At 38.2% G+C, this 19,626-nt stretch overlaps 1 long non-coding RNA gene across 2 annotated transcripts in view; it reads left to right on the top strand.

The window, feature by feature from the left end:
• The window catches only part of LOC138847271 (uncharacterized), a 241,126-nt gene extending 233,520 nt beyond the window's left edge, over positions 1–7,606 (top strand). For both annotated transcript variants that reach the window (XR_011384998.1, XR_011384996.1), the window contains one exon: positions 7,392–7,606. This is a non-coding gene — a long non-coding RNA (uncharacterized lncRNA). The remainder of the gene's footprint in view (positions 1–7,391) is intronic.
• The last annotated feature ends 12,020 nt before the right edge of the window (positions 7,607–19,626 follow it).

Raw genomic sequence — 19,626 nt, 5'->3', positions numbered from 1 at the left:
AGAAATCTAGAAGTTAACATTATTTGCAATCCATCTGTGTTCAAATAATATTTTTAAATTGTGCTTTTCCCATACAAGAAACAGAAGAGTTTTGGAAACTCTTTGGAAAACAAGCTTTGGAAAATAATCATGTTGTCAAACACCTGTACGAATTCCTCATGAGTTATACTCGATGTCTGCCCTTATATTCCTAGAGACGATAATAGAATCCCCTTCCACAGAAGGAGATATTTGAGAACATTTGGATCTCACTTTCAAAGTAGGATGTTTTATTTTCCTCTCCATTTCACTTACAATCAGAAACATATGGAATGTTTTATTTGCAGGCTACAAAAACAAATCAAACAGGCAATTCTGTGCTGGAGAGAATTTATTCTTCCTGTAGAACACAAGCTGAGCTCTATGTCCAAACTTCCAAACCCTTTCTTTCTCCCCACAGTTATCACGGTTAATAGCTACTTCTGTGCCCTCTGCTACTGCTTCTGTTCTGGGTAGTGTTATCAGGGTTGACTTCATTTCCTCTCCTGATGTTCATTATCCTGTCTCTTTTTTCCAAAAATTGTTGTTTTACCTGAATTTGCTGCTTGTGTGCTTGTTCTACTGAAGAGGCCTCTTCTCTCTCCCCTGGAGAGTCTTCCGTTCTCTATCAGAAGGCACTCGCTAGTCGAGGATACCACAGTCCTACAGAGCTCTGTCTGTGAATCTAGAAGCAGGCAAATGAGGACGCATCCAGAGCCAATGGAGGAGGTGCTGAGAGAACGTTACTAAGGTTGTTTCATCTTCTCATAACTTTCCCAGTTGGAATGATCACTTCTGCAATAGGACACTCAGAATGAGGAGATAGTGGCCGCTTTTTGGGATTGGAAACAGTTTATTGTATGAGTTTCTGCTAGGGGAGTGGCTCAGGTTACTGATTTTCAATGTATTTTTATGGCTTCAAATCTCTTTTGTACCTATATTTCTTAGCTGTAAACAGTACTTGAAGAACCTAATTGGTTGCTACTAACCTGATTTTTCTCCTTGTCCCCAGGAGTCCATCTCATTAGGCTTAATTTCCACCTGATATTAACTATGATTCTCTTATCATAGACCTTTTAATCTGTGACTATGTTATTTCAACCCTGAAACATGTTATTTGAAGGTAGAAAATGCAAACATGAGTCACATGAATGTGAATAAAGAAAGCAATATGGATGTAAATGAATTAAAGTATAAATATTGGCTGGCGCTGCGGCTCACTAGGCTAATCCTCTGCCTGCAGCGCTGGCACACCGAGTTCTAGTCCCGGTTGGGGTGCCGGATTCTGTCCCGGTTGCTCCTCTTCCAGCCTAGCTCTCTGCTGTGGCCCGGGAAGGCAGTGGAGGATGGCCCAAGTGCTTGGGCCCTGTACCCGCATAGGAGACCAAGAGGAGGCATCTGGCTCCTGGCTTCCGATTGGCGCAGCGCCTCATGGAGGGGGCACCGTGGCACACTACGTTAATCCTCCTCCTGTGGCACCGGCATGGGTGCCGGTTCTAGTCCCGGCTGCTCCTCTTCCAGTCCAGCTCTCTGCTGTGGCCCGGGAAGGCAGGGGAGGATGGCCCAAGTGCTTGGGCCCTGCACCTACATGGGAGACCAGGAGGAAGCACCTGGCTCCTGGCTTCGGATTGGCGCGGTGCGCCGGCTGCAGCGCGCTGGCCGTAGCAGCCATTGGAGGGTGAACCAATGGAAAAAGGAAGACCTTTCTCTCTGTCTCTCTCTCTCACTGTCCACCCTGCCTGTCAAAAAAAAAAAAAAAGTATAAACATCAGCATTACATCAGAGGCCTTCTCTTATTTGGAATTTGGTTGTAGAGAATAAGAAATTATGTAATGAAGCAATACCTTTTTGTTGAAAAAGGTATAAAAATCATCATACCTAAGTAGGAATCTATATAAACTTGTATTTTTCTTAGGCTACAGAAAAGAAATCCAATTAATTATAAAATATTAATAAGTAATAATAGTCATCCAATGTCATAGGAATAAAATCTCAATATACATTGTATCATGTAAGGGATATGTTGCATAAAGTGGGCTTTTTCTGTGAGCCTAAAATTTCACTGCATTGGGGAACTTTCAGTTCTATGAGCAAAGCAACTTATACAGGTGTTGGAATGCAGAAATACTTGGGTGGGGTATGGCTGAAAGTCCTTTCAAGGGGCCTGCATTGTGGCATAACTGGTTAAGACACTGCCTGCAGTACCAACGTCCCATATGTGCCCCTTTGTGAATCCCCACTGGTCTGCTTCTGATCCAGCTCCCTGCTGATGCACCGGGGAAAGCAGCAGAGAATGGACAAAGTCCTTGGGTCCCTGCATCCACATGGGAAACTTGGAAGAAGCTCCTGTCTCCTGACTTCGGCCTGGCCTCACCCTGACTGTTGCAGCCAACTGGGGAGTGAGCCAGCAGATTGAAGATCTCTCTGTTCATCCCTCTCGCTCTCTGGAACTGCCTTTCAAATAAATAAAATAAATCTTTTTTGAAAAAAGTCCTTTCAGGCTTATTTATATCTACTAGGTAACAGGTCTCTCTCCTGCCATATCCTGGCCTTGTTTGAGACTTAAGAATGCTGACTGATTTTTTTTGTTGTTGTTCATCACAAGAAGTGTTAATTTTTTCAAACAATTTTTTTTTCAAATAGCAAATGAACAGAAATTCAAAAGTTGCTAATTTGCAGCTGCAGTCTGTAGGGAGTAGAAAACTGCACCCATCAAATCTGTAAAATACACCAGAATGTGGAAATATCAATTGATTGACAGATGTGGATATTTACATTTCTCTTCATTGCTTAAAATCATCAAGTTGGGAGACTTCTCTGGACTTGGTGGTAATTCAAGTTGACTACAATTCTTCCTTCAGTAGATTGAGGAAGCTTACATGTGCATGATACCTTTAAAACAGAATGGAAATGAAACTAAGTAAAATAACAAAAAATTACAATCAGAAAAGCTGGAAAAAGGTGCAGTGTCATAGCCTTAGGGAAATTATAGAGGAATAAGATCAAGGAAGCATTGAGTTGTCATCATCAGATGCAAGTATCACAGACTAATACAGGTTAAAATCTTTGAAAAACAAAAGTTTTAAAAACTTGTTCACTGTTAGAATAGAGTTTTATAGAAGGGAAGTGGTACTACCAGGTACTTACCCAAATAGCAAACATTTGATTTGGAAAAGGTCATGACAAGTTGCTTCTAGCTTTCAAGAAATAGGAATTATTAGAATCATAAGAACTTCCCTTGTTGATTCTCAGTTGCTTGTAGTGCTGAAGGTATGCTAATTGTAAGTTAAAGTGAATCCCATAAGTACCACCACCCACACTTGTATTGTCATGGGGGTGGGGTGGGGGATTGTTTAGACTTTTCCATCTTGAAGATTTTTTGTGGGATACCTCTCACTGGTGGAATTTAAATAGAACTCTCTTACAAGATAATCTGCTCTATGATTTTGAGGCATTTAGTCCCCATATTACAAGACATAGCTTTAAGAGAAGAGATGGTACTAGGTATCATCTGGCATGGGGAGCAGAGATTGTGGTGAAATACGTTAGAGAACTGCTTGGAACACCTGCACTCTACTTGGAGCTCCAATTTGAGTCTCAGCTGCTTTGCTTCCAGTCTATTTTCCTGCCAATACATCCTGGCAGGCAGCAGATGGCTCAAGTGCTGGGACCCCTGCCACTCATGTGAGAAACTGCATGGCATTCCTGGCTTTGATCTGGCCCAGTCCTGGCTATTGCAAGTATTTGGGGAGTGGATCAGCAGATGAAGGATCTTCTCTCTCTTTCTCTCTCTGTCTCGTTCTCTACCTTTCAAGGAGAAGAAAAAGCTTTTTAAAAATAATATATGACATAGACACATACAAAAATGAGTAAATCCATTAACAAAGTGGGACCATGTGACATTTGGATTAGAAATTGTGTGACACAGAAGGTAAACTGAATTTGTCAGATTTTTATTTTTTAAATTAATTTTGTTTAATAGTCTCCAAAGTAGGTCTTATTATCATCATATTAATAAGGAAATTGAAGCTATAAAGTACTAATTTTCACAAGCTATATATCAAATATCATAGTCAAGATTTGAATCCAGATTTTGAAAGATAGAAACCGATTATATTTCACTGATGCCATGTTTCTTCCCCTGAAATGCAGGGCTTTGAGTTCTTCGTACAAAAGATTTGTGTTCAGGGGCAGGTGTTAAGCTGCCACTTTGCATAGCTGCATCCCAGGTCATAGTGCAATGTTCATGCTACCACACTTCTGATCCTGCTTCCTGCTGATGTGCCAGGGAAGGCAGCCAATGATCATGGCCTCAGTACTTGGGTTCCTGTCACCCATGCAGGAGACCTGGGTAGAGTTCCTGGCTCATGGTTTTAACCTGACCGATCATGGCTGTTGCAGGCATTTGGGAAATGAACCAGCAGATGGAAGTTCCTCTCTCTCTCACTCTCTCTCTCTCTCTCTCCCTCTCTCCTCTCTCACTCTCCAGCTCTTGCTGTTTCTATCACTTTGCCTTTCAAATAAATAGTTTTTTTTTAAATAAAAATTAATGTTCAACACACAGAGTAAAGCCTATTCTTGTGAGGATAATTGCCAAGAAAATTTTTTGAATAACTGTCTCTCATTGTCTTAGAATAGAAAAACTATGTTCAGAAGTTATCTTTTTTGAGATCTGGTGTATGGCTTAAAAATAAAAGCTTTTATTTTTTAAAACTTTTACTATGGTTGTATATAGATATATCTTCCTCTACCATCCTAAGATTAAAGTATATTAATAATATTCTATATTCATATTTTAAATCAAACTAGGCTTTTTATTATAGTCCTTTTGCTTTCCCCCCCTTGTTTTGCTGGCATAATCCTAATTTTTTATTTATATATTGCTATGCTAACTAGTTCTCTAAATCACTCTCAGCATTATTTACAAATTATCTATTATGTTCTCACTCATTTAATCATTTAGGTTGACTTAGGAAATCATAACATTGTACTCCAAAAAATACCATTAAAAAGTTGGCTCAGATTCCTTTAACTTCTTCTCAATTTGAATTCTTGTTTCAGGAACTCGTCATATTTCTTTTTTTTTCTGTTTCATCTCATAGTAATGCTCTATAGACTTCTTCATAACTATTTCCTAAACTTTCTTTTTTATTCTAGATTATTTTGTGAGTTGATCAACATTGACAGTGAAATTTAATGTTTAGTTAAATCATCAAGTTTTTATTCCTGTTCACAGAAAATGTTAATTTTATAAAAACATATATTTGTAACTCCTGATCTGTTCAAGCCTTCTGACAAATTTAATCGTATTTTGCCTAAATATGCAACTATGAAGTGGGCGATTTGTTGTCATTTTTCTCCTTTGAACTTTTATCACTGCATTTCTAGTTTTTTGTGTTCTCTTCTATTCCTACTGCTTTCCTCCCTGCTTCTTCTCCTCCGCAGAATTCTTCAAGGGCAGGTACTAGAACTTCCAGAGCATGAGCAGACAGTAGTGACAGAACTAATAGAAGCAACAGAACACTTGCTTCTGACTCCAGGGGTGATGGCTGGAATTTCACTTAGTTATCAGTTCCCCACATTGCTTTCCACCTGTGCCTAGAATGTTCTGCCTGAAGTCAAATACACAACTAGATTCTTCTTCTGAATCTGGGTCTTTATTGAAAATTCACCCTCCATTTCACATATGCTGTGTGAAAGACATGAGCTGTCCTTGTTGATTCTTTGTTAGGGGCTGGTGCTGTGGCGTAAAAAGTTAAACTTCTCCTGCAGTGCTGGAATTCCATAGGGGTGCCAGTTTGAGGCTCAGTTGCTCCACTTCCAATCCAGCTCCCTGCTATTGTGCCTGGGAAAATCAGCAGGAGATGGCCCAAGTACTTGGGCCCCTGCACCCAGGTGGGTGACCTGCAAGAAGCTCTTGGCTCCTGGCTTGAACCTGGCCCAGCACTGGCCATTGTGGCCATTTGGGGAGTATACCAGCAGAAGGATGATCTCTCCCTTTCTGTCTCTCTCCCTTTCTGTCTCTGTAACACTGCCTTTCAAATAAATCAATAAATGTATTTTTAAAAAAAGATCTTAGGTGGAGCTTGGTAAATATCTATTGAGTCAATATTGTTGAGTCATCAAGAATAATGTTGGTTGATATCTTGACTCAGTAATTATTATCTTTAGGAAATTGATTGTATTTCTTTTTTTTTTTTTTTTTTTTTTTTTTTTTTTTTTGACAGGCAGAGTGGACAGTGAGAGAGAGAGACAGAGAGAAAGGTCTTCCTTTGCCGTTGGTTCACTCTCCAATGGCCGCCGCGGCCAGCGTGCTGCGGCCGGCGCACCGCGCTGATCCGATGGCAGGAGCCAGGAGCCAGGTGCTTTTCCTGGTCTCCCATGGGGTGCAGGGCCCAAGCACCTGGGCCATCCTCCACTGCACTCCCGGGCCACAGCAGAGAGCTGGCCTGGAAGAGGGGCAACCGGGACAGAATCCGGTGCCCCGACCGGGACTAGAACCCGGTGTGCCGGCGCCGCTAGGCGGAGGATTAGCCTAGTGAGCCTTGGCGCCGGCTGATTGTATTTCTTGTTTGCTAAATGTTTGCCCTGGCCTAGATTTTGAGTTTTACTAGTTTTTGTAGGATCTTCTGAAGTGATAAAATTATTTTTACTTTTGATATAATGATACAAGGCCTTGATTGTTAGATTTTCCAGTGTTGAACAACTCTTGCATTCTTGTATTAAAAGCTACTTGTTTGCAATGTATCATTTTAATTTATGCTGAACTTTATTTAATAGCATTTTATTTAGATTTCACATCTAAACTCAAAAGTAAAAGTTTTCTGTAGTCTTATTTTTGCTCCATTTCAAAGGTATGAGAGTCAGGGTTATGTAAGGTATGAATTCAGAAATTAGGATGTTTTCTCTATTGTGTATTTTTAAAGTACATTATGTTTTATACCCACATTTGTCTAAATGTTGTGTTTAACTGAATTATGTTATTTACTATTGCTTATTTTATACCAACACTGTACAACAAATGTTTATTCATCTCTTATCAAGGGAAACTGGCTTCAATCTGCTGGCTCCTATGCTCCACCTGCCAGAATTTTATGTTCTGAAATGTTATTCACCCACTGTCTCATAACACTGGTTGCTTTTTCTTACTAAAATATGACAGTGTCTTCTGTCGTTGAAGATTGGAAAGAAGCGTGCAGCTAGTCTATAATTTTACTTACATCGAAGCAGGTCTTGCTGCATATATATCAATTCGGGGATATGTTTAGTTGCCCTTTTCCATAGAATTATTATGGCGATTGTAAGTATTGTTATAATTTACTGTATTTCAGTTTTATTCTATATTTCAAGTTGTTTCTTTTACATTTTTGTAGGATTCCTGCTTGGCCGAGTTTCTTCAGGCTACCTCCAAGGAGGCCAATCCTCTGTAGGAATGGGGTTGTCTGTCCATTTTCCATGTCTCCTGTGGTCAAAGCTTACCTCCATCCACACCAGAAGACGTGTGAGTGCTTATGATATATGAAGGATACCATTGGCAGTTTTTCAAATTTTTATATTGTTTCTTTTCTAAATTTTGTGTCTTAAAGGGAATCTGAAAGTATAAGTTTTCAAATTTTAAGTTAGAATTTTAATTTTACTCAGAATTCCTGCCTGAATCAAGTATTTCCTTAAATATCTAGCAAAAACTTTTGGTGAATAAGTAATGCTCAAATCTTATAGAAAATGATAATAGATGTATGAGATTCAAATTATATCTTTATGAGTACTGTCTTAGAAACCAAGAATCATCCCAAGTATTCTATTTAGAGAGTATAGAAAGACATGAAGATCTATCATCTCCTTTATGATGACACAGCTTCTGTCAAAAGAAAGACAGCAGGAATAGAGATATATTCTTGGTTCTAAAATGCACAAAAACTGCACGCATAGTTATCCCTTTATAACACAACTTTCTGCTTTCCTGCTTGACTCAGAATTAAAGCCTAAGACTTCGTTATGTCCTCAAAACATGGATGATTTCTTCCTACCTTGCAAAATCGATCCTTTCCTACTGATGTCTCCCATGGGACCTGGGCTTTCTTGTTGCGTTGTCATGCTTGCTGCACTAGTATCCTTTCTTACCTCTGCCCCACGCCATTCCCTCTCCCTGGGAGGTTCCCTCCGACCCCCTGAAACAAATGTACAACCACCGCCTTGTGTGTTTAACTCCAAGCTCATCCTTTTGGTAAGGCTGCTCCACATAAAATTTTAATTTTCCATTAACATTTCATAGTCCCAGTACTTGATTTACTTATTTTTCTTATCGCTACATAAGATATGCTTTGATGTTCACTCATGCATGTTGTTTATTCTTGGTCCCTTTCACTGCAGTGTAAGCTTCTTGATATTGTTTTATTCATTACTGGAATCCCAGTTCTCAGAACAGAGTCTGATCCATCATAGGAACTCAATAAATATCTATGCAATGAATAAATAATGAGATTTGCTAGTAACATACTTGATTACTTAGGAAATATAATTTGCAATATTCAGACTATAACTTGAATTTCTATCTGGAAGTACCATCAAGACAGGGACTTCATAATATGGATAGGGAAGTGGGCAACCTTTGGATTCCCTCTTGCAAGACTTTGTGTTTTATAGTAATGGGTGATACAAGTGGCAAAGAACTATGAAAGTCATGGTGCTGATGGTAGTAGTAGTCACTCTGATACTAATAGGAAAAGAAAGGCCATTATGCCTTGCAGAGCTATTTCCAGCCAGTGCTATATTACTTATTGATGTTATGCTTACAGCAATACTTCTAAGAGCTGACTTCTCTGTAACATCCCTGCCAGTGTCCATTCAGATTGTTAAAAATTTGAGTATCGTTCCTGCTTAGAGATTAAGAAACACCTTTATTATTGGAATTCTTTCAAGAAAAATAACTTGTTGTGGGTCTGGAATGTTTTAGTGTCTCACATCTTTTTTCTTCATTGAGTAATTATTTTTTCTTCATTTGTGATAAAGCAAACTTTCTTAGAAAAATCAACAATAACAAGCACCCTGGGAAAGGTCATGATTTCGTACTTTCTTTACCTAGAATGGTCTTCTCTGGATATTATGTGGTAGAATTTTTCTCAACATTTGCTTCTATATTTTCTACATTTTATTTTTATTTTTTAAATTGATATAAAAGGAACAAATTTCACATATACAGCTTTAAGAGCATAACGATACTTTCTACCCTACCCTCCCTCCCTCCCTTGCTCCCACCTTCCCTCCTCCTTCTTTTCTTATTTTTCTTTTAATTTTTACAATGCCATACTTTTTTATTTTGTTGAGAAATATATGTTTTTATTGTTCAAAGCCATGATGCTTTAGGATACTTTGTTTTGTAGTAATAGATAATGATAGAATTATTGTGGTGAACCTTAGCAGTGAAGAATAGAAAATATTCCCATTTAATAACTCTATAGTCCAATTTCAAAGACTATAAAACTTGAATTATAATTAAGACATAGCTCATGTGTTCTTTTTTCCTTGTTATCTGGAAAGATGCCATGTGAAAATGTAAGTTTAATAATTTGTTGATGGTTATCTGTGATGTTTAGTAGGAAGCATGCTATAGTTAATGACTCAAATGTTTGAACATTTGGTATACAACAGGCACAGATATATTTACATGTATTACTCTGTTTAATATTGACAATAACTCTATGTGATATGCTTTGTTACTATTCCTGCCTTTTATAATAGGAACTTAAGACATATGGTGGATAATAACTTTATCTAAGGTCACATTGATAGTAGGAAACAGAGTTGGAAATTCTTTTTTTTTCCAAAATTTTTATTCCTTTATTTGAGAGGCCAGCAGAGAGAGAGAGAGAAAGAGAGGGAGAGAGAGAGAGAGCTCCGCGCTCCACATCTGCTGGTTCCACTCCCCAAATTCCCATAACATCAAGAGCTGGGCCAGGTTGAAGCCAGGAGCCAGGAACTCAATCCAGGTCTACAATGTGGGCAGCAGGGACTCAGCTACTTGAGCTGTCATCTGCTGTCTTCCAGGGGGCACATTAGCAAGAAGTTGCAAACAGGAGCAGAGTTGGGACTTGGACCCAGGTAATGTGATCCAGGATATATGCATCCCAAGCAGTGTCTTAACTGCTGTGTTAAACAGTTGTCCCTCAACTCTTTTTAATTTTTTAATTAATATAAAAAAACAGATTTTATACATTCCATAGGTACAGTTCCAAGAAAACAACCACACCTTCCTCACTCCTCTACTCCCCTATAATCCCCCATCTTTCCTCTTCTCTCTTCATCAGTTTTTGCAAAGCCATAATTTTTTTTTTTTTTTTTTTGACAGGCAGAGTGGACAGTGAGAGAGAGACAGAGAGAGAAAGGTCTTCCTTTTGCCGTTGGTTCACCCTCCAATGGCCGCCGCTGCAGCCGGCGCACCGCGCTGATCCTGGCAGGAGCCAGGAGCCAGGTGCTTTTCCTGGTCTCCCATGGGGTGCAGGGCCCAAGCACCTGGGCCATCCTCCACTGCACTCCCTGGCCATAGCAGAGAGCTGGCCTGGAAGAGGGGCAACCGGGACAGAATCCGGCGCCCCAACCGGGACTAGAACCCGGTGTGCCGGCGCCGCAAGCAAAGCCATAATTTTAATTCACTCTATATTCACAACTGAATTCATTACTAATCATAATATTCAACAAGTAAAAAGTAGGATGACCACAGTCCACAGGAGTATAAACACGGCCTAAAAATGATAACCATGTCCCAAAATTACCATCTCACTCCCGTACAGTTTTTGGTATTGTATATTAACTGCCAAATATCAGAAAAAAATAAGATATTTGCCTGTTTGAGATTGGCTTGTTTAACTAAGCATAATGGTTTCTAGTTGCATTTGTTTTGTTGCAAAAGAAATGACTTCATTCTTTTTTTATAGCTGAGTTGTATTCAATAGTGTATATATATGCCACGTTTTCTTTATCCAGTCATCTGTGATGGACATCTGGGTTCATTCCATAACATGACATACATTCAATTTACTTTATAATCACAAGCTTAACCCTCCACTAAATAAAGAATTCAACAAGTAACAAGTAGAAAAAGCACTGTTCCTCAGGAGTACAGACAAGGGCTATAAACAATAACCACAATTGCTCATATATATTATAATTTTTTGTACTCTGTATATTTGTTACCACAAACCAAGGAAAACATATGATATTGGTCTTTTTGGAAATGGCTTATTTCACTAGCCATAATGGTCTCCATTTTTGTTGCCAAAGACAGGATTTCATTTTTTATGAGTGAATAGTATTTCATCCTTTATGTATACCACAATTTCTTCATTCATTAATCAGTTGATAGACATCTGTGTTGATTCCATATCTTACTTATTGTGAGTTGAGTTGCTATAAACATGGGGATATAGATTACTCTTTCATATGAGGATTTCATTTCCTTTGGGTAAATTCTCAGGAACAGAATGGCTGAATCTTAATGATAGATCTACTTTCAAATTTCTGAGGAATCCCTATACAGTTTCTATAATGGTTGTACTAGTTTGCATTCCCACCAACAGTGTATTAGGGCTGCCTCCCCCTACATCATTGCAAACATTAGTTATTTTTGGTTTTTTGGATGATAGCTATACTACAATTTGCATGATGTGGTTTATTTTCTATACCTTCAATGCTGTATCTCCAACACTTAGAATAGAGCATGGTAAGAAATATTTTGTTAATTAAATGAGTTAATGATGATATTCTATTTATACAGCTTGATATCTATGGTTTTAAATCTTATATTAGCATTGAATCATGAAGCAGGTGTTACAAGTAATGAAAAGGGACAACATAAAGAATAGCAGAACACAATCTAAAATTAAAGTCCAGTGAGTCACCTTGTGTGTTATTTTATCATATATGGCATCTGGAAGCTGTCCTCTTAGTAGTTCTGTTTTCACATTGTCAACAATCTACTGCCACGTCCACTGGAAGTGAAGCATTTATGCACCAAGGCAAAAGAATTGCTTTTGAATTTTGCTCGCTGTGAAGCACTCAAAAATACAATTCTAAAGGATAAACTGTCTGAAGGAGGATAGGTGGGAGAATTATGTGGTTCAAAACAGAAACTTACATAAGAATCGAATCTGTCCCTTAACATAAAATTGGAACTTGAATTTTAGAAAATGGAAATGAGCGTGCTAGACTGAACTGTAGGAATACTCTCAGTGTTGTTATGTGGTTGGATTCGAATGGAAAGGACAATTTACTCAGAATTATTACATTAGCAGTAGTCTTTAATATTAGCACTATTAGCAATAGTCTCTAATATCATCCACACATCTTATATTTTGATGTTTATTACATATTCAGAACTATGTGGCAAATATTCAACAAATATTTTTAAAGCGTAAAGCATGCATCAGATACTGTGCTAAATTCTGAAGATTCAATATAAACATACCAGTCTCTGTCCTCTGATATCCAACACCTAATATAGGAAAGTCAGTCTGCTCAGCACTGGGTGAAATGTGAAGCCAGAGTAGTGAGTAGTTAACAGTATGGGGAAGCAGTTGAGATATGCACATCCCATTTGGAAGACCTGGGTTCAATTACCAGCTCTGCTTCCAATTTTAGCCTCCTATTAATGCACACCCCGAGAGACAACAGATCATGGCTTAAGTATTTGGGTCCCTACCAACTTGATTTTGCCCTGGACTCACCTTGGTTTGTGAAAAATTGAATTGTTAGGATCTCCTTGACTAACTACCTGACTACCACTAGACACAGAACATAAAACTTGTTTCTGAGTGTGTATGTGTGTGTGTGTGCGTGTGTCTTTGAGGAAGGATGTCTGTGTGCTGGATATGTGGATTAGATCGCAATATAGTTGGACAAAAGAAGGAGATGCAAACAAATAATATCAAGATGAGGGGCCAGTGTTGTGGCGTAGTGAGTACAGTTGCTGCCTGCAACGCGAGCATCACATATGGGTACTGGTTCATATCCCAGCTGCTCCACTTTTGATGAAGCTACCAGCTAATGGCCTGAGAAAAATCAGTGGAAGTTGACCCAAGTGCTTGGGCCTCTGCCACATATGTGGGAGACCTGGAAGAAGCTCCTGGCTCATGGCTTTGTCCTGACCCAGACCAGGCCCATGAGGCTGCTGGGAGTTAACCAGCAGATGGAAGAGATATCTCTCTCTCCCTCTTTCACTCTCTCTCCCTCTCTCTAACTCTGACTTTCAAATAAATAAAATAATCTTTAGAAAAAAAGGCCAGATGTTGGGAGTTATTTATGTATCTATGATAAGTATTAAAGACAATCAGTCAGAGGAAGGAAAAGTTCACTGAAGTCTGCCCAATGGTAGAAGCAGCATGTAATTGGAGATAGTTTTGCAAGATTAATAAGAACTAAATGAACTGAAGAAAGGAGAAAGGATCTGTGACATTGTAGACTAGATGATGAAGATTCAGTGGGAGCTAGATGAAGTAAACTTGAAGGTTTCTTATTGTGTAGAAATTCAATGAAATGTCTTTGAAGTCATTAAAATACGGTGCAGCTAGATAAAGTAGGAAAGGCAAAGATTATTCTTCTAGGCAGTGATTCTCAAAAGGTAGTCTCTCGACCTACAGCACCGATGCCATCTGGAAGCTTGTTAGAAATGCACATTCTCAGACCTCGCCTACCCAAGGCCTACTAAATCAGAAATTGTGTAGGGCCCATCCATCTATGCTTTCACAGAGATTATCACACGTCTTCATTGTGGTCTCAGGCATGCTCCAGTTGGAAAACCATCGCTCTGGGTCAAGGGTATACAAGGGAGTAAAGCAACAAGTAAAAGTCAACTATGATTGAAATGTAACCTTGACCAAGTGAAACCCATATGTAGATTCTTGCAGACTCTGGGCAGGGAGATTGCAAAGTGACCAGGTCATCTGTGTATCTCTTGAACCAGGGATTTAAAAAAATATATAAAGAGAACCTATTTAATTAGTTCATAGATACAATTCTAAGAATAAAATTTTACTTTCCTTCCTCTGTCTCTCCCTCCTCCTTCCTTTCATCCCTTGTTTCTTCTTTAATTTTTGCTGTAAGCATATTTTAATTTACTTTATATTCAAAGGCTTAATGCTTCACAGAATACTTTGACAAGCAAAAAGTAGAAAGGCCTCTGTTCAGTGAGAATATAGACACAGGCTATAAACAATAATCAAATCCAGAATCTTAATTTCACTCACATATGTTAATTTTTAAAGCATCTGCATTGGTAGAAAACTGGAGTTAAGAGTTGGATATCAAACCCAGTCACTTTAATATGGAACAAATTTCTATTAAACACTAGACCAAGGAGTTGCCACAAGAAATTTTTTACAAACCAGATACACTAATGTAAATAACACCCACAACAAAGAACTAAACATTACCAGCACCAAGAACTAATGTGATCCACTCTAGCCAATACCCACTCTCAAGGCAAAGGGAGTAACTGACTTTATTTCTAGCAGCATATATTAGTTTTGACAACTTTTATCTACAATTATGACACTTTTTCTTATTTTATCTCACTGTGTTGTTTGGATGCAAACTCCTGCTTTTGATTTTTTCATTAGATTGCTGAAATATCACTAACAGAAGCATTGGATGGTGGAAATGTCATTAGTAATGTGCTGTATTTGGTGAACCTTCGCAAGAATCCCTGCTGGTCAAGGTTGTACATTAGACAAGAAATGTACAATTAGATTAACTGTGTCCAAACTGGGCAGCAGAAGGCAAGACACAGGTCCTAAGCAATGAGGCTTCCAGGAATCTGCATCTGACCTCCCTTGCCCCTTCACACCCAACCAAACCACGCTTTTTCTCTGAATTAATTGGTCCAAGAAAAAAACCATTCTTCTCAAACACCAGCTTCTCTGTTTTGACCCAGATTATGGCACTTCTATACGCTGAGTACTTTGAAATAAAGGACAGTAGGAGGTCCTCAGAAACAGTTTATTTCTGGCCTTCTCTTGACCTTTTTCTCCTGTTCTACTTTCTCCTCCATGTCAGGCTATGGACACTGGAATTTCTTCTTCCCCCTCTGAGGTCATAGGAACTAGAATCCCTATCCTTCAAAGTCAACTATAAAATCAGGAAATATTACTCTAACTTTCCCCCACCTTTCTATGTAAGGGTTGTCATACAGAAGTTCTGTTTCCCATGTTGTCCGGAAGTAGATCAAAAGCCTCTTATTCCAGGTGGGGTCCTGCACTAGATGCCCTGGAGTAAGGAATGGCATGCAGAGAGACCAAGAATTCAAGCAGACGGGCCTTGTGGAGTGTCCTTTCTCAGTCTGTTACCATTAGGTCATATTCATTTTGTCCAAACTCATGTCTACACAGCTGTCCATTTTCCTTGATTCTCAGCCTAAAAGGAGAGTATCCCCTGCATCTTCAGGACTTTATTACTGGAGGTTCTTGTATCAAATAAAACATTGATCATGAAAAATATTAGGATTTTCTCTTGTACGCTAAGCCTTTGCTATAGGAGTGTTGAAACATGATGAGCTAGAAAAAGCATCACATCTTTAGACTCCTACGTTGGTCACCCTCACTTACTCTCACCATCAACTTCTTGACATGCCCTATCTTCCTTTTCCATTAGGCTAAACTTTTTGGAACGAGGGAAGTATTCATTCCTCACCTCTCTAGAGCACTGGCCTCATGTCCTCAGAAATGACTTGCTGTACACTTTTTTTTCTGTCTTGTGTCACATAGTGCCTTTAACACCCAGAATAGGATCTGCTCATAATGAATTTTGTGCATGAGTAATAAAATTCTAAGTGAATAAATGTATAAATTAGGAATTTTTGAATTTTATATCTCTCTTGGCTTCTCTGGTGACTACCCATTTGACCAGCTGAATCATGTATTTCTCTGTGCTTTGTTTTTTTTTTTTTCTTTGCAAAATTGGAACTGTGAAGGTTATCAAAGACCTTAAATTCAACAAAAAGCATAACGGAAGTACGTGGAAGGTCGGGATCATGGCAATAGGTCTTTTAAGGGCAGCCTCCACTTAGTTCCAGCAATCTGTTACAAAAGAAATATGAAGGTCCAATACTTGCTTCAGATTATAGTATTTCTTGATTCCTGAAATTTTGGATTTTTCTTTACCAAGAGTGAGCTGAAATTCTCACACTGGATTCAAGTAAGAAAAGGAAGACAACATTAACTGAATGTGGTCCAGATTTTAAGTTTTTGTTCTCAGGCTAGGTAAGCAATAGCAATGATTTGACCTATTAGATCATTTTCTCTTTCCTAACCAAAATATATTTGACATTTTAATTTATCAGATTTCTCAAGAGTTTTAAACATAAAGAGAGACTTGTAAAGTGATTTTTTAAATGTTTCCGAAGGAGTAGTAGTAGTAATTTCTGTTTATAAATGAATTTCTATGTACATGATTTAATACATTGGGATTTTGATATCAAGACAGTTCTTTATGATTTGATACCAAGATTATCATTATTGAAAATCATTGACCACTACATCAATTGAAATTTCTAATAAAATAAAGTCAACTCTATGTATGAATTTATTCCCATAGAGCAAATATTTTCTACAGATTTCAAATTCATTAGCAATCCTTATGTTTAGAAATGAAACTGACTAGTTAAAACCTTGGGAAGAATTTAAATACAAAACAATAATATTAATATGGAAACTTCTGAGCAAACTAACTTTCTTAATGAAATACTGAAACTCTTAAAAAGATAGTTATTGAGACTGGCGCCATGGAGCAGTAGGTTAATCCTCTGCCTGTGGCGCCAGCATCCGATATGGGCGCTGGTTCTAGTCCTGGCTGGTCCTCTTCCAATCTAGCTCTCTGTTGTGACCTGGGAAAGCAGTAGAAGATGGCCCAAGTGTTTGCGCCCCTGCACCCGCATGGCAGACCAGGAAGAAACACCTGGCTCCTGGCTTTGGATCGGTGCAACGCTGGCCATAACAGCCATTTAGAGAGTGAACCAATGGAAGGAAGACATTTCTCTCTGTCTCTCCCTCTCACTGTTTGTAACTCTACCTCTCAAATAAATAAATAAATAAATAAATCTTTCAAAAAAAGATAGTTATTAAAAGTTTTTTAGAAAAATGTGAAGAAAGAATATCAAATGTTAAAAGAAAAAATTAAAATATATGTGGAACATTGTTTTTTTTTAAGTTGCTAAATTTTTGGTAGAAAAATATAATAATTTTCTGGGTTATAATTAACAATGAAAATTTTATATATAGCTTTATAGATAGATAAATATGTATATAGAGATATATTTACATATTTATACATATTTATCTATCTATAGAGCTATAGGTACATGTAAATATGTATATGTGAACTTTCTCAGATATATATTTATGTAACTTTTGAAAGTTCATGGAAAAAAGAATTCAAGGAGAACATTTATTTTGCTGCAAATAGTTTTAAGATCCTTGCATAGTATCTTTTCATAATAATAATTTCCATGAAGTTTTGCAGACTGCTCATATATTTATGTTTTCAAAATTTTTGCATCAAAATCAAGATATATATTTATGCATATTGTATCCTTGTTCAAATTTATTATGGAACATAGAACACATTTTTAATACAATTAAATGAAAAGTAGCCATAATATCAAAATGAGTCCTATCCTGATATATTCATGATTTTTGTATTGAGTTTGATTCTTGTTGGATTTTCACTGTAACTATAAGCCTGGATTTCCTACAAATTCAAATAAAGGAAAATTATAAATGGGACTGTACACTAACTTCCTTAGTATTTCCTCTTAGACAAAAAGCCAGATGCTCCCTCAGTAGGGGAAACAAGCTGTCATCATTATCATAAAGGTTTGAAGAAATACTTAACAAAACAGCAGCAGGAGCAGGTATGAATTAAACTATTTCTGGATGGAGCCCCCAGGGCTGGACCAAGCTCTTGCTCATTCAGGCTATCTTAGGTCATGGCATCTGTGCAGTGTGCACTCAACACACTGAGAAAACAGAGGTTTAGAGAGAAATGTCAGGGTTGGTCCAGGGAATTCACTTGTTGGCACGGCTTTGTTGAACTGCTCTATGGAGAGCAAAATAAAGCGATGGTGTTCAGAAGTCTTATGTGGGGTTGAAAGCGTATTAAAAAACATGAAAATGTCTTGTTTGATTAGTTTTTACACTCTCAGACTCAAGCAAAAATGAAGGAAAGAATATGTATTCCTGGAAGACTCTTCTGAAATCTTTTGATCATGAGTGACATAGATTTGTGGGTAAAAGAAGAGGTAGGTTTGTGGATCAACAGGGGAAGGGAGGAAAGACAGAAACAAAGAGGTAGATAATAGAAAGCATGCAAGCAAGCCAGTTGGGTATAGCCAGTTCTCAACAAATAAGAAACAGATGGACAGTGGTACGTTCTTAACATATGACAGAAATAGCAGATCCTCTAGTGGTAAAAACAGCCCCCCAAGGGAAGTCCGTTTGGGAGAACATTCCAGACAGAGGGATGCAGTGCAATGTCATAAACTAGGAACGAGCATGGCAGTCACTTGGAGCAGATAAAAAGGCTGTGAGGATCTGGTAGGGAGGAGGAAGCCCTGGAAGAGATGGCCCAGAGGAGGCAGCGGGAGCCCATTCATGCAGGGCCTCCAACCCAGGTCGCAAGTTCTTTCTTAGGTGCCTAGGAAGGCATGGAAGACTTTTCCTTTGGGCGTTGGGGGTGATGTGATTACCATTTTAAAAGATTCTTCTGGCTTATGATGCTATATCTTTTCAATATTTTCCATTTGTAGTCTTGCATTTGAACATCCAGGCTATAACCCAAGCCAGCAGACACAAAATAGTGACATGATTAGGAAAAGACTCTCTTTATAGTAGCCATTCTGGGCCAATCTGTAGCTTTTATGTGCACATTATCATTGCCCCTGAGCCTTAATGGGACAGAAATTGGAGGCAACATTCCACTTGAGTCATCATCCAAACCACTTTATGAAACCATCATCTATATAAGTCCCTAGAGTCTCATTCAATTACTCATAAGGCCCAACTTCTCCCAGCTCATGAGGAATATCAACATCATGAATATGGACATTCACATTAACACCATTTTGAGTAATCGTGTTTTCATAGTCACTAAACATTCAACATAACAAATTGAGCAATGTTGCAACTGTTCTGTAATTTGGGAAAGGTTTCTTTTTGTTCTTTCTTACTTTTTTCATTTAATTGTATTGTAACCCTCCTCTGTCTTGGCAAAAGGCAGATATAAGTATTTTGCCAGACTGGTGTTATTTCAAGTAGAAAAAGAAGGGTCATAAAGACACAAATAAGTCTTGGGGGAAATAAAACTTTTTTTCTTTTAACTAAACCATCACAATATGAAATCTAATTCATGTGTAAATGTTCTCAACTCTTTTCCTCTAAAGCCCATAGAAGCAAAATATTCTTTTACCTCAATTTTCTGAGCCATTAAAAACCATTTAGTCCTTACCAGAGAAAGTTTTGGACTTTTATGATGGAGAGATGGAGAATGTGTGGAAGAAACAGCAGTCGCTAGTGTGGGAGTTGAATGGTGTAACAAGATGTGGGTAATGTTGACCTAGGAAGGAAG

Source organism: Oryctolagus cuniculus, chromosome 20 (genome assembly GCF_964237555.1).
Source record: "Oryctolagus cuniculus chromosome 20, mOryCun1.1, whole genome shotgun sequence".
Lineage (NCBI taxonomy): Eukaryota > Metazoa > Chordata > Mammalia > Lagomorpha > Leporidae > Oryctolagus > Oryctolagus cuniculus.
Note: the sequence above shows the minus strand (reverse complement) of the source record. Positions and strands in the feature narration are given on the sequence as shown.